The following is a 13545-nucleotide window of genomic DNA, read 5'->3' on the forward strand; positions in this document are numbered from 1 at the left end:
CTTTTCCTTCAAGGCAGTGGGTTCCCTCCTGGCCCAGGTGTGTCTAGAAATGCCATCTAGGAGCTAGGGCCTGGAACTGGGGCCTCACGACCCTGATTGTACTATATTGGGCCCAAATGTCTCGGTCTTAATACCTATTCTTTGATAAGTCACTGGATGTGGGTTTTTCTGCTGGGACAGTCGACTTTCCAGTTGAGCCAGCCCCTGAAGGGGCTGATAACTGTAGGCAGTTTGCTGAATGTGCTCTCTGCAGGTGGGTCAACAAGACTCAGATGTCTGCGCTGGGTACCTTCTGTGGCTGAGCTGGTATCTTAGATGCAAAACAGTCCTCCCCCACTCTTCCTTCTCCTCTCCTCAAGGTGAAGGAAGGCATCTTTTCTGAAGTCATAAACTGTGTAGCCTGGGGTTAGAAGAGGAGTGATGCCCACACTCCTTTGACTGCCCCAGCCGGTATCTCGGTATGTCGTTTGCCTCCCAAGTCCACAGTCTCTGGGCCTAGTTTAGCACTAGGACTCACCTAAGAGTTGCAGTCCTTATGGGCTAGACTGCCTTTCAAGTTTATTTGGACATACAGAGTACTGTAGCCCTTGGTGGAGAGGTTTGCAGGCATTCAAGTTCAGATAGCCAGAACTGGCAGCACCCCTCTGGCTAGGGCTGGTTAAAACCCTCCCTCCGTGAGCAGGCGTCAGCTGAGTTTGTTCTAGTAGGACAACACCAAGTTTAATGCCTCCCAATTGCTGTGCTTTCCTTCCCTCAGTGCCCAGAGATGCTCTCCATACCATGTTGCACCCGGATGGAGGAGGGGTGGCGTTGGCCATTCAGGGTGGTTTTTTCTATCTCTTCACTGCCTCTTTCAGTGATATGATGTTAAATCCAGGTACTATAGATGCTCATCTGATTTTTTGGTTCTTATGAAGGTTTTTTTTTTTTTTTTTCTGTACAGATAATAGTTAATTGATGTCCTGGGAGGGACAATTGGTGCAGCTTTCTATTCCACTATCTTGCTCTGCCCCCACACAAAATTCTGGAGAAATCTGACTAATACACTTCACATTGGCCTTTTCCTTTCTCCTGCTTCTAGGAGCCGTTCTAATGCAGTTCACACAATTTCCCGAGGTTCTTGCAGGGAGTTAAATCTTATATATCAGGAGAATGCTCCCAATAGTCTCCCTTGTTCAGTCCTTTGCTTTTTTCCCTCTTACTCTGAATCCAACACCCTTGAACTCTCTCATATCCTGCTAGCAATCTTGGCTGTGTCTTGAAGCTCTTTCAAGGTAGGCTTTTTTCTATCTTCTTAAATCCAGCACATCTTGGATTGGGTCATGCTTAAACTTAACCCTAGTAAACAGCAGGGGTGACAGGCAAATTCCGAGTGAGGATTATTTTGTCCTATGCTGGTTGTAGTGATTTTAATAGTAGGGCTGTGGAGGTGGTTCTGCATTAACCTTCATTAAGTGCACTCTGCGTTAGTTCTTAATAAACAGGAGATGGATGGGTCACTTCCATAGTCACAGAGAGTTCAGAAGTTCAGAGCAATCTTGAAATTCAAGATTTGATGGGAAATTAAGCCAAATGACTCCATCCTATGTGTCAGCTTTGCGTTCTTTCTCAACCAGGGTTGTGTGTTTGGCATAGCAGACCTACTTTGATTGGGAGTTTAATATTCCTTGGAACTTGGTTATACTTTCATTTAAGTTCTGATCCTCTTAATCAGTTTTCTTTGCCTTCTTCCCGAAAGTTATGCTACCATAGAGGACCTCTAGATTTCACATACTTGGTTTGCAGAGACCTGCTAGTGACGGGTAGCTTTTCACTACCTTTTTCTGTCCAGAATGTCAATGAAGTTGTAAAAACTGTGCAATTTCATTGTCTTTATAATTACTATTTTCCTAATACTTTCCAAACCAGATATATCACACCTACTCTTTCAATCTTTCATTAGTAACTAGTGCCAACTCACTAGTAGAGCTACTAGAGAAAGGTTTTTTTATTTGTTGGTTGGTTTGTTTTTTGTGATGGAGTCTCACTCTGTCACCCAGGTTGGAGTTCCGTGGCACAATCTCGACTCACTGCAACCTCTGCCTCCTGCTTCAGGTGATTCTCCTTCCTCAGCCTCCTGAGTACCCGGGTCTACAGGTGTCCATCACCACACCTGGCTAATTTTTGTATTTTTAGTAGAGACAGGGTTTCACCATGTTGTCAAGCTGGTCTCAAACTCCTGACCTCAGGTGATCCACCCTCCTTGGCCTCCCAAAGTGCTGAGATTACAGGCATGAGCCATCGCACCTGGCCTAGTGGAAGTTTTAACAATTCAACTGTACTTCCCACCAGTGATGGTGCTCTTACTGCGAGCTGGTTGGGGATTAATACAGCTCTAAAACTCCATCTTATGACCAGTTTGCTCAGACCACTTCCAACGGTACTTTCACTGGCAACCATACTCCAACGTAGAGGTTAATGGGCAGTACTTATTAAGGAGTGCTTTTGAGAGGGAAACCTACGGAAGGAATGGAAAGAAAGTAGGATAGGGTAGAGAAATAAGTAGCGCTGTAATCCAGGACACGGATAAGACTCAGCCAATCACACAGAAAGCAGAGAGCTCTTGGGCTAAAACCACCTATCAGAATTGCAGTATATCAGGCCCAGATGTCTAGGTCTTAATACCTATTATTTGATGAGTCACTGGATGTGGGTTTTCTGAAAAAGCTGTGACCTTGGAACAGTCGACTTTGCTGAGCCAGTCCCGGAAGGCAGTTTGCAGCCCCTATAGGCAGTTTCCTGAATGAACTCTTTGCAGATAGATCAACAAGACTCAGATGTCTGTTCTGGATATCATATCTCCATGTCAATCACAACCAGATAGCATTGATAATTAACACAGATCTTCAGAATAAGCAAATGGAAATATCATAATCAAAATCACTAAAAAGTATCGTGGTTATATACTATACCAATATGTCAATAAGGCAGCATATCTACAATACCAGTTTAATAAAGAAATTTTCCTCTGTTAGATTTAAATACATCAATTTTCCTACAACAAGCTTACAATATAAACATTACTTTCCTAATTATGAAAAATCAAATAATTGCTCTGTATTTCCTTCTTAGTCTGCGGTAGGCTCTGTGCTTAATAAATGCTCCGTGTAAATCTTGACTAACAATTGTTAACATGGCTTATAATTCTTTTCTGAATTGCCCAGATACTTGTCTTAATCCCCTTATCCCCCTCTGAACATGTGGAGATGCAAGCAAAGTAGAATATGGACATTTTACCAGATATTTGAAACCACAATTTATTTGTGAATTAATTTGTATAGGGAATTGAGTCAACAATTTAAGCCTTTGTTGTATTTAGCGGGATTTCAAATAATAGTTTTATTGTCTTTGCTTATTTATTTTTAACTTGAATTATGCAAACAGTAATTTCAATTTTTCCTCCTATCTATTGAAAAAGCACAGGAGACTTTATTATAATTAATCATTTATTAAGAATCTGTTTACTGTGGAAACTGAAGTCTGAGACTCTGAAAGTATGCCATGAAATATAACCACTAATAGTAAAATGAAAATAAAACTGCATAAAAAATATTTTAAATATGATGGACACATTTTATTTCCATCAAGATACTATTTTTGTGGTGATAGCATTGACAAAAATTTGCCAAGTTGTACAACAATTATTCAATTATTCAATTGACCATTGCACAGTCACTATAAACATAAGATATAGGGTCAATATAATAGGTAGAAAATTATTGTGCTTTTTCTTTCCTTAAGAATGACTAGTTAGGAAATAGAATACTTCCTTAAATAAAAAGATAAATTTCAAGATCTTTTATTAAAGTTAAAATAAAACAATATACACATACAATAGGTACATCTTTTACCTGATATTACTTGCTTTTCATATGGCAATGCTAGATCTCCTCAAATGGATGGCTCTAATTGCTCTAATATAAAGGTTTAAAACTTGTCTCAGGAAGACTTCTATTCAGGATGGAGTAACAAGAACCACATTTGCCCCCTTGGCGCAAAAAAAACTAAAATTCAGGGCAAATATATATGAAACACTGGCTCTCAAAATATTCAGCAACATACAATGAAGGATTGTGATCTCTAAAATATGGAAAACAGATTAGGTGAGTCCTATGAGTGCCTCATTTTACTATTGGAGAAATTTCTCAGGTTATGGTACTGGAGGAAGAATGAAGTCAGAGCCAGGGTATCCGAGAGTTGAGTTTTGGAAAGTTAAGGTGGTTAGAATTTTCAGCACAGAGTAACTAAAAGAAGAGTACCCTACATAGAAAAAAAGAAAAAATCCCAGCGATCTTCAGAAGGTCCATATTTCATCATTCATTCACCATCATTCAGAAGGTCCATGTAAAAATATAATATTTTTGTATTTATTCTATCATTTATCATTTTGGATATAGTTTTTGAGAAGTTAATATATATAATATATTATATAATATATAATATATTAATATATAATATATAATATGTAATATGTATATTTGAAGTGTTTGTATGAAGGCAAAGCAGAAAAATTACTTGAGGAATTAATAGCTGACATTTTTCCTCAAAAACTTAATGACAACCATCAGCCAGCAGATTCATAAATCCAAGGGCAAAGAACACACCAATGCATATCATGATAAAATTATGTAACACCAAGCATAAAGAGAAAATATTAAAATTCTAAGAGAAACAGACGCACTACAAACAGATAGACAAGTAAGAATCATAGTAGATATTTTTGACAACAATAAAAGAAGCTAGAAGATAAATCTGAACAATTTTAAAGCATTTAAGGTACAGAATCGTCACACTATAATACTTTATCTAGGAAAATATATTTCCAAAATAAAGACAAAATGAAGAATTTTTTAGAAATAATTGAAATAAGTGAAATAATTGGTCACTGGTAGATCTGCACTACTGAAGAAGTTAAAGAAAGACCTTCAAGTAAAAGAAAAATGATGACAGATGAGAATGCGGATCTATAGAAAAGAAGAAAGAGAACTAGAAGTTTTAACTACATGACAAATATGAAGAATTTTTCTTATTTAAAAAAATTTTTTTAAAAGAATCAACTGTTTGAAGCAAAACTGATAGCAATGTATTATGAAGTTTATAATAGGGATAGAAGTAAAATGAAGGATAACAGTAAAACAAAGTCCAAGAAAGACAAAGTAAAAATGTCCTTTTTTTTTGCTATGCATAAAGTAGTATAACATCGTGCAAAAATATATTGTTACATGTTAAAGAAGTGTTCTACAAATTCTTAAGAAACTGCTAATGTAACACAAAAAAGTTGTAGCTCATAAATGAAGAAATAAAACTAAAAGTAAGAAAAGAAAATAAGTATCACAGTAAAAAAAAAATAAAAGAGAAAAACAATAATGAAAATCAATGAAACCAAAAGTTACTTTATGAGATAAATAATATTGATAAAACTCTACACAAACTGATGAAAAAGAACACAAATGCTCAATATCAGGAAAGAGTGAGTAAAAATCGTTAAAGCTTCTGTATATATTCAAAGGATAAAAAAATTATAAATAACCATTCAAATAAATTTGAAAACTTAGATGAAACAAGTAAACTTCTTGAAAGAAACAAGCTACCAAGCTCACACAGACACGTTAGATAACCTAGATATCTTTATATCTATTAAAGAAATTGAATTTGTACTTTAAAACCTTTCCACGTAAAAACTCCAAGCTCCTCTAGCTTCACTAGTGAATTCTGCAAAATATTTATAGAAAGATATTACCAATTCTAGGCAATCTCTCACATAAAGTTTAAAAGGAGAGACTACTTCCTGAATCACTAATACAACAGTAATTATTCTTATGTCAAAATTAGAAAAATAAGTTAAAAGAAATCTATAGGCCAATATCCCCCATGAAAATAGAAACAAATATTGTGAATACAATTTTAGCAAAATAAGTTCAACAATATATTAAAAAGATAAAACACCATAAACCAATGGTGTTCATCCCAAGAATGTAGAGTTGTATTAACTTTTGAAAACCAATCAATTTATTTCAACACATGAAGAAACTGAAAAACAAAAATCATATATTCATACTAATAGATGCATGAAATGCATGGAAAACTTTCAACATCTATTTGTGATAAGGGGGGAAAACTCTCAGGTGCCTTAAAATAAAAATTTTTCAACCTGATAAAGAAAATATATCAAGCTTAATGGTGGAGGACTAAATGTTTTCCCTCCAAGATCAGAAACAAAATGAATGTGTCCAGTCTCACTACTTCTATTCAACATTGTATTCAAGGTTCTAGATCATATATTAAGAAAAAAATAAATTAAAAGTTCATATTAGAAAAGAAGAAACAAAAGTTTTATTTGCAAAAGAAATGATCGTCTATGTAGAAAATTCTATAGAATATACAAAAAAGCTGCTAACTTGACAAGACTACAGAAGAAAGGATCAATATATGAATTAATAAAGTATTTTCTGACACACAGAAGTAAATAGTAAAATATTGCATGTTTATGGGTAAAAGCTAAGATATTATTTAGTTGTCAATCTTCAAAACTTGATAGGCTTTACACAATCTGAATCAAAATCTCAGTCAGCTTTTTTTTCCAGGAGAAATTGAAGAACCGATTTTAAAATGTATATGGAATGTGAAGGACCTACCTAGAATAGTAAAAACAGTTTTGAAAAAGGACAGAAAGCTACAGTAATTTTTACAATGTGCTATTCACATGAAAATGTGGCAAATAGGTTAATCCATCAGAATAGCATGCAGAAACACACACGCGTGCGCACACACACACACGGTCAATTGATCTTCAGCAAATGTGCAAAGGATTTTCAGTGGATGAAGGATAGGAAGTCATTTCAGCAAACAATGCTGGAATGAATGGAAATCCCTGTGGAAAAAAAAATGGAATGTTAATCTCTGTCTCACATCATAAATTAAAATTAACTCAAAATAAATCAGAGATCCAAATGTAAAACCTAAAACTGCAAAAATTCTGGATAAAAACCACAGAAAATGTTTGTGAGCTTTGTTTAAGCAAATATTTTTTATATTCACTACCAAAAGCATGAGAAGTCATAAAAGATAAGAAAAGAATGCATTGAGCTTCATCAAATTTGAAAAATTCTAGTCTTAGACTCTTAAGATAATGAAAGACAAGCTGCAGGCTTTGAGAAAACATTTGCAAATTACATATCTGAGAAAACATTTTTAGGTAGACTATGTAAAGAAACCTTAGAACTCAATAATAATAAAAAACACAAACAACTCAATAAAAATGAGCAAAATTCAAACAGACATTTTACTTTGGCACAGAAGGTACATGGAAGGCATATAAACACATGAAAGGATGCTCATTCAACACTATTATTCATTAAGGGTTTTCAAACTAAAACCTATGTGATTCAACTACTTACCCACTTCAATGTCTAAAATAAGAAAGCCTGACCATCCCCAGTGTTAGTGAGGATGCAATGGAAAGCAGTAAAAGCACCTTGTAAAACAGCTTGACAATTACTTTCAAAATTAAAAACACACTTAACTTATGGTCCAGATAGTTCATGCCTATGAATGTCAGTTCATTAAAAGGCTTACATTCAAATATTCATAACGGGTTTATTTGTAATGGCCAAAAACTGGAAACACAAATGTTCAGCAATAGGTCTAGATAAACATTTGTGATATATCCATAGGTAGGCATACTGCTTAGCAACATAAAACAAAGAACACTTACTTCATATAGACATATCAAGTCTATATGATGGACATATCTTCAAAATAATTATGCAGAGTAAAAGAAACCAGACAAAAGATTGCATGCTCTGATTTCATTATAGCAAATGCAAATTAATATTTAGTAACATAAAGCAGATCAGTAATTGCTTGGGGACAAGATGGGTGACTGGGTGGGGTAAGTGAAATGGATGATAAAGAGGCATGAGAAAGTTTTGGGGGTGATAGAGATGTGTATTCTTTTTATTACAGTGGTATTCTTTTAACGGGTGCATACATATGGCAAAATTTATCAAATTTTACCCCTTAAATGTGGAGATTATTGCATATCCATTATGTCTCAGTAATTAAAAACTTGGCCTCAGAATTAACTGCAAGTATGTCTAAACACTAGCTTAACTACTACACGGTTGAGTAACTCTGAGTCCCTTGCTACCATATTCATAAACTTGGGGTGGTATATACCTTATAGCTATATTAGTAGATAAAAATGCAATAAACTTAGTGAAACATTTGTTACAAGACCAGGCACATATTTAATTTTTTACAGAATAAATATTAATTATAGAATGATGGAGCCAAACAATATGAGTCATGTCAAAAAGCAACATATTATAACCCCTTTTTAACAATGGCCCTCCCAGTACAGCACAATGTACACCAAAGTGTGTTTCACAGAATGGTTCCAAATTATCTATTAAAATTGCCATGTTCTACAAATATTTAAGACCAAATGTTTAAAACTATTACTCCACTAATAGGAGAGTGTAGATAAGATTGGTTGTATGGTTATATCCATTCTACATATATGTTGACCTATATTACTGTAGTTAGAGAGACCAAGAAGTACAAAATGACTTAACTAGATCACATTTGCTTCAAATTTCCACTTCAGTTCACTAATATAGAATTGTCCCAGTGTAATCTGCTTCATTTTCCCCCCATACATTGCCAGGGTGAACTCATGTAATTAAAATTATCTTATTCAATGAACAAAATGAATATAGCCACTCATCTAGTAATAAAAAAGTAACTCCACAACAGCTTCAATCATTAGTAGGCAGCTTTGGGCTCTGAATTAAATTAGATTACCTCTCAACTTCATTTTACCTGTCCTACTTACATAGAAGGCCACTTTCACAGTAAGAATATATCTAAACTATGAAAATTAAATATATCTCTGTCATTATTTTCCCTTTTTAATTCCCAAGCTCTATATGGAAAATATATGTATAAATCACTACAAATCAAGGAAAATGATATATACATGAAAGCCTTATTCAAAGGGAGACAGTTTTACTATCGTTGTTACCGTTATTACTATTACTACCTCTACAATTACTACTACATTACTCTTTTACAACTATACTGCTACTACTTATACTTCAATTGTATTATTTCTGAGAAATGGAGGTTTGAGGGAAGAGGAAGAAAAAGAAGACAGATAAAATGAAAAAAAAATTAAAATGGTAATTGGCTAACTGTACTATCTTAATTTTTTAACTTGAGGGATTTTAGTAGTTGTATCCAGAAACCAGAATAGCAGTATGAGCACTCTTAACAGCCTTCCCCATTTCTGGTGTCTCCAGATTTAACAACAACAAAATATAGGGCACCAAGTTAAATTTTAAATTCAGATAAATAACACATTATTTTTTCATGTAGGTATATCTCTGATATGGTTTGGCTCTGTGACCCCACCCAAATCTCACCTTGACCTGTAATCCCCACATGTTGAGGGAGGGGGGTGATTGGATTATGGGGGTAGTTCCCCCATGCTGTTCTCCGGATAGTGAATGAATTCTCATGAGACCTGATGGTTTTATAAATGATAGTTTTTCCTGTACTCTCACATACTATCTCTCTCGCCTGCCACCATGTAAGATGTGCCTGCTTCCCTCTCTACCATGATTGTAAATTACCTGAGGCCTTCCGAGCCATGCAGAACTGTGAGTCAGCTAAATCTCTTTCCTTTATAAATTATGCGTCTCTGGTAGGATCCTTATAGCAGTGTGAGAACCAACTAATACAGTCATACTCAACATTTGAGACTTGTATCAAAATAATTATTTATTGTTTACCTGAAGTCCACATTTAACTGTGAATTGTCTATTTTATCTGGCAATCTTACCACTTCCTTCTGTATTTCTCAACTTTCAACTAGTATGTGGCTCAGTAAAGCATGTGAGAGCAACCTTCATAAGTCAAATGATGAACTAATTTTACAGGAATGCAAACTCCCTATCAACAGCTAATTATGAAAGCAAAACCTCCTATATATGTTGTTTGGCAAGGAGTCAACCAGGAGAGATCAGTAAGGGATGAAAGGATGGGAGGAAAGAAGCATGAGGAGATTAGATGGGTGAGTGCAACCCTCTTTTACAGCAGTGGATTTGGTTAAATATGTTTCACTCTTCCAATGTTACGAAATATAAGTATTTTAGAAAAGAAAATGTACAGATGATTCTGCTTTTCCTACCAAATATAATGCAACTAGGCCTTATCAAGTGAAGATTCCCATTTATTTTTTCACTTTAAGAGTAGCTTTCATCCCAAATCTGTACAATGCCTACTCATTCAGTCAATTATTTAAAAAGGTTACATTTGCTACTTAATCTTTAATGAAAAGAATAATAAACGAAATCAGGAAAGAGGGTTTTAGTATTCTTTTCTGCCTTAAACTTGGGCAGCAGTCACAGCTCCTCTTTGACTCATTTTCTTACCTGGATAATACAAATTAATAAAAACCTGCTTATCTGTCTCATAAAAATCTGGATGAGTTCAATGATCTCTCAGTGTGCTTGACTGTATAATAAAAACTATTACTCCAGACATTTCACACAGCAAGAAGAACTGTTTAAATATCTGTCATGTAAATACAAAGATGGTAACCATTTCACCTAAGCCATGAAATAGTACGTTTGTCAGCAACAGTTTAGTTGGAAAGAGGACTAGGTAGGGAAACCATGTAATTTGTTGTTCATACTGGGGTATCTGGGGAGTGAAGGGACTATTATTAATAGCCCTAGGACAGCAGATATAAATGGAGATTGTCCCAAGCAAACTGAGCTTTGTGGTCACTCTAGGTCTAAAGACTAGTCTGTTTTGTTTGTTTGTTTGTTTGTTTGTTTTGTTATTTATTTGTTTAAGAGACAGGGTCTTGTTCTGTCTCCCAGGCTGGACTGCAGTGGCACAATCATACTCGCTGCAGCCTTGAACTTCTGGGCTCAAGCAATCCTCCCGCCTCAGACACCTTAGTAGCTAGGACTGTAGGTGCATCCCATCACACTCAATTCACTTTAAATACTTTTTATAGTCACAGATTTTTGCTATGTTGTCCAGGCTGGTCTCGAAATTCTGGCCTCAAGTGATCCTCCTGCCTCGGCCTCATGGTGAGTCTGACATGGTGACCGACATGGTGACTTACTTCTGTAGTCCCAGTGCTTTGCATATTGACATTTTTATACCAACTAAAAGCTTGGAGGATTTCATTTGTAGACGAATACAATTTATCGGAACTGATTCTAAAGGAAAGAGTAAATCCAAAAGAATGATAACCATTAAAAAAAATTGCATATAGGTTTTAAAATCTTCCCAAAATCTTTTTTTTTTTTTTTTTTTTTGAGACAAGGTCTCACTCTGTCACCCAGGCTGGAATGCACTGGCGCGAACTCGGGCCACTCAAACTCCCAGGTTCAAGAGATTCTCCCGTCTCAGCCTCCGGAATAGCTGGGACTAGAGGCGTGTGCCACCACACCCGTCTAATTTTTTTGTATTTTTAGTAGAGACAGGGCTCCGGCATGTTGGCCACGCTGGTCTCCAACTCCTGATCTCAGGGGATCCGCCCACCTTGGCCTTCCAAAGTGCTGGGATTACAGGCGTGAGCCACCACGCCCAGCCTTCTCTAAAAGTCTTTATAGGGTAGTTCTAAGTATTTTATAAACAGATAAGTTAAATTTTATTCAAACCCTTTCAGAGTAGAAAAAAATATATAAAACACTCTCAAATACATTTTATAAAAATAATAAAACCTTGACTTCAAAGCCAAGTTAAGGACTAATCAAGAAAGGGACATTACATGTGTATCTCACTCCTGAACGTAAATAATAATATTCTGAACAGTGTTAAATACAGAAAATTACAAAAAAGATAGTATATCATTAAAAAGTTGTGTTTATTCTACAGTTGCAACCTTTGTTGAAGAACAGAAAAATACTAAAATAATTATTAGTTACAATAACATTTTTAAAGGAGAAAAAATCATTTCCTTAGTTGCAGATGTAACATTTTATAAAATTCAAAATTTCATAGCTGAAAGTATTCAACAAACTAGAGAGAAAAGAGAACTTCTTAACAAAATTGTCAATAAACAAGAAATATAAAGGAATTTCCTAAACAAAAATAAAATGCAGAAACTTTATTTTTAAATAAGGATCAAGACATGGATGCTTGCATTATCAATTCTTTCAAATAGTTTCACTGTTATTGAAGAGCCTATCTATTTTAGTTACACAGGAAAAAAATAGTACCATGAAATTAAGAAAAAAAAAAATAGAGGGCAGTGTAAAATCAGAAAAGAGAAAAAAACAAACTGTCAATGATTACATTGTTTTTTCCTAGACAGAAAATTCCTCCAAATTTAATAAAATATTATTTGCATTAATAGAATACTTAGCAAACTTCATAGATACAAAAATGAAGAGTCAAAATACATTGCAATTTAAGTAGAAAAATTAGGTAAAATATGTAATTCAAACAAAACATTTACAATACATAAGCTACAAAATAGACATGCAAAAATTAATTTTATTTCTGTATATTAACAGTAACCATGGAGAAATGGAAAGTGAAACCATATGGCATTGAAATTTGCTTTGAAGAAAAGGGAACATTTCTAACAAAATGAACAAAACATATGTGGTTTCTTTTTTTTTTTTTTTTTGAGACGGAGTCTGGCTCTGTCCCCCTGGCTGGAGTGCAGTGGCCGGATCTCAGCTCACTGCAAGCTCCGCCTCCCAGGTTCAGGCCATTCTCCTACCTCAGCCTCCCGAGTAGCTGGGACTACAGGCGCCCGCCACCTCGCCCAGCTAGTTTTTTGTATTTTTTAGTAGAGAAGGGGTTTCACTGTGTTAGCCAGGATGGTCTCGATCTCCTGACCTTGTGATCCACCCATCTCGGCCTCCCAAAGTGCTGGGACTACGGGCTTGAGCCACCACACCCGGCCAATATTTGTGGTTTCTATAACCTGAAAATACAAAATGCTGGTGAGAGAAATTTAAGAAAACTTAAATAAATGGAGAGATATACTAAGTCCATGGATTAGAAGCCTTAACATGGTAAAGATGTTGATTATCCACAGTTTGATCTATTATAATATTTATTGTAATTTCTATAAAAATTCTAGCATTATTTTGTATAGATAAACATGCTTGTTTTTCCAAAATTTGTATGGAAAAGCACAGATCCTAGAATCACTAAAATAATCTTGAAACAGAGAGATAAAAGTGGAAGGAATCACTCTGTTTCACATTAAATCCTACTGTATGCCTACAGAAATCAGGAGAATATGGTATTGATATAGAAATGGAAATACAGATCAATATAACAAGAAGAAAACTCAATAATAGACTCACGTAAGTATGTCCAACTGATTTTTTATGGAGGTGTGAGAACAAAACACCAGGAGAAAAATCATCAGTGTCTAGACCTAGGCAAAATTGTCTCATTCCTTTCAATGGAGAAAGGAAAGGCTTTTCTATAAATGATGTAGGAACGTTTGTACACTTAGGCAAA

Source organism: Macaca mulatta, chromosome 18, assembly GCF_049350105.2.
Source record: "Macaca mulatta isolate MMU2019108-1 chromosome 18, T2T-MMU8v2.0, whole genome shotgun sequence".
NCBI lineage: Eukaryota > Metazoa > Chordata > Mammalia > Primates > Cercopithecidae > Macaca > Macaca mulatta.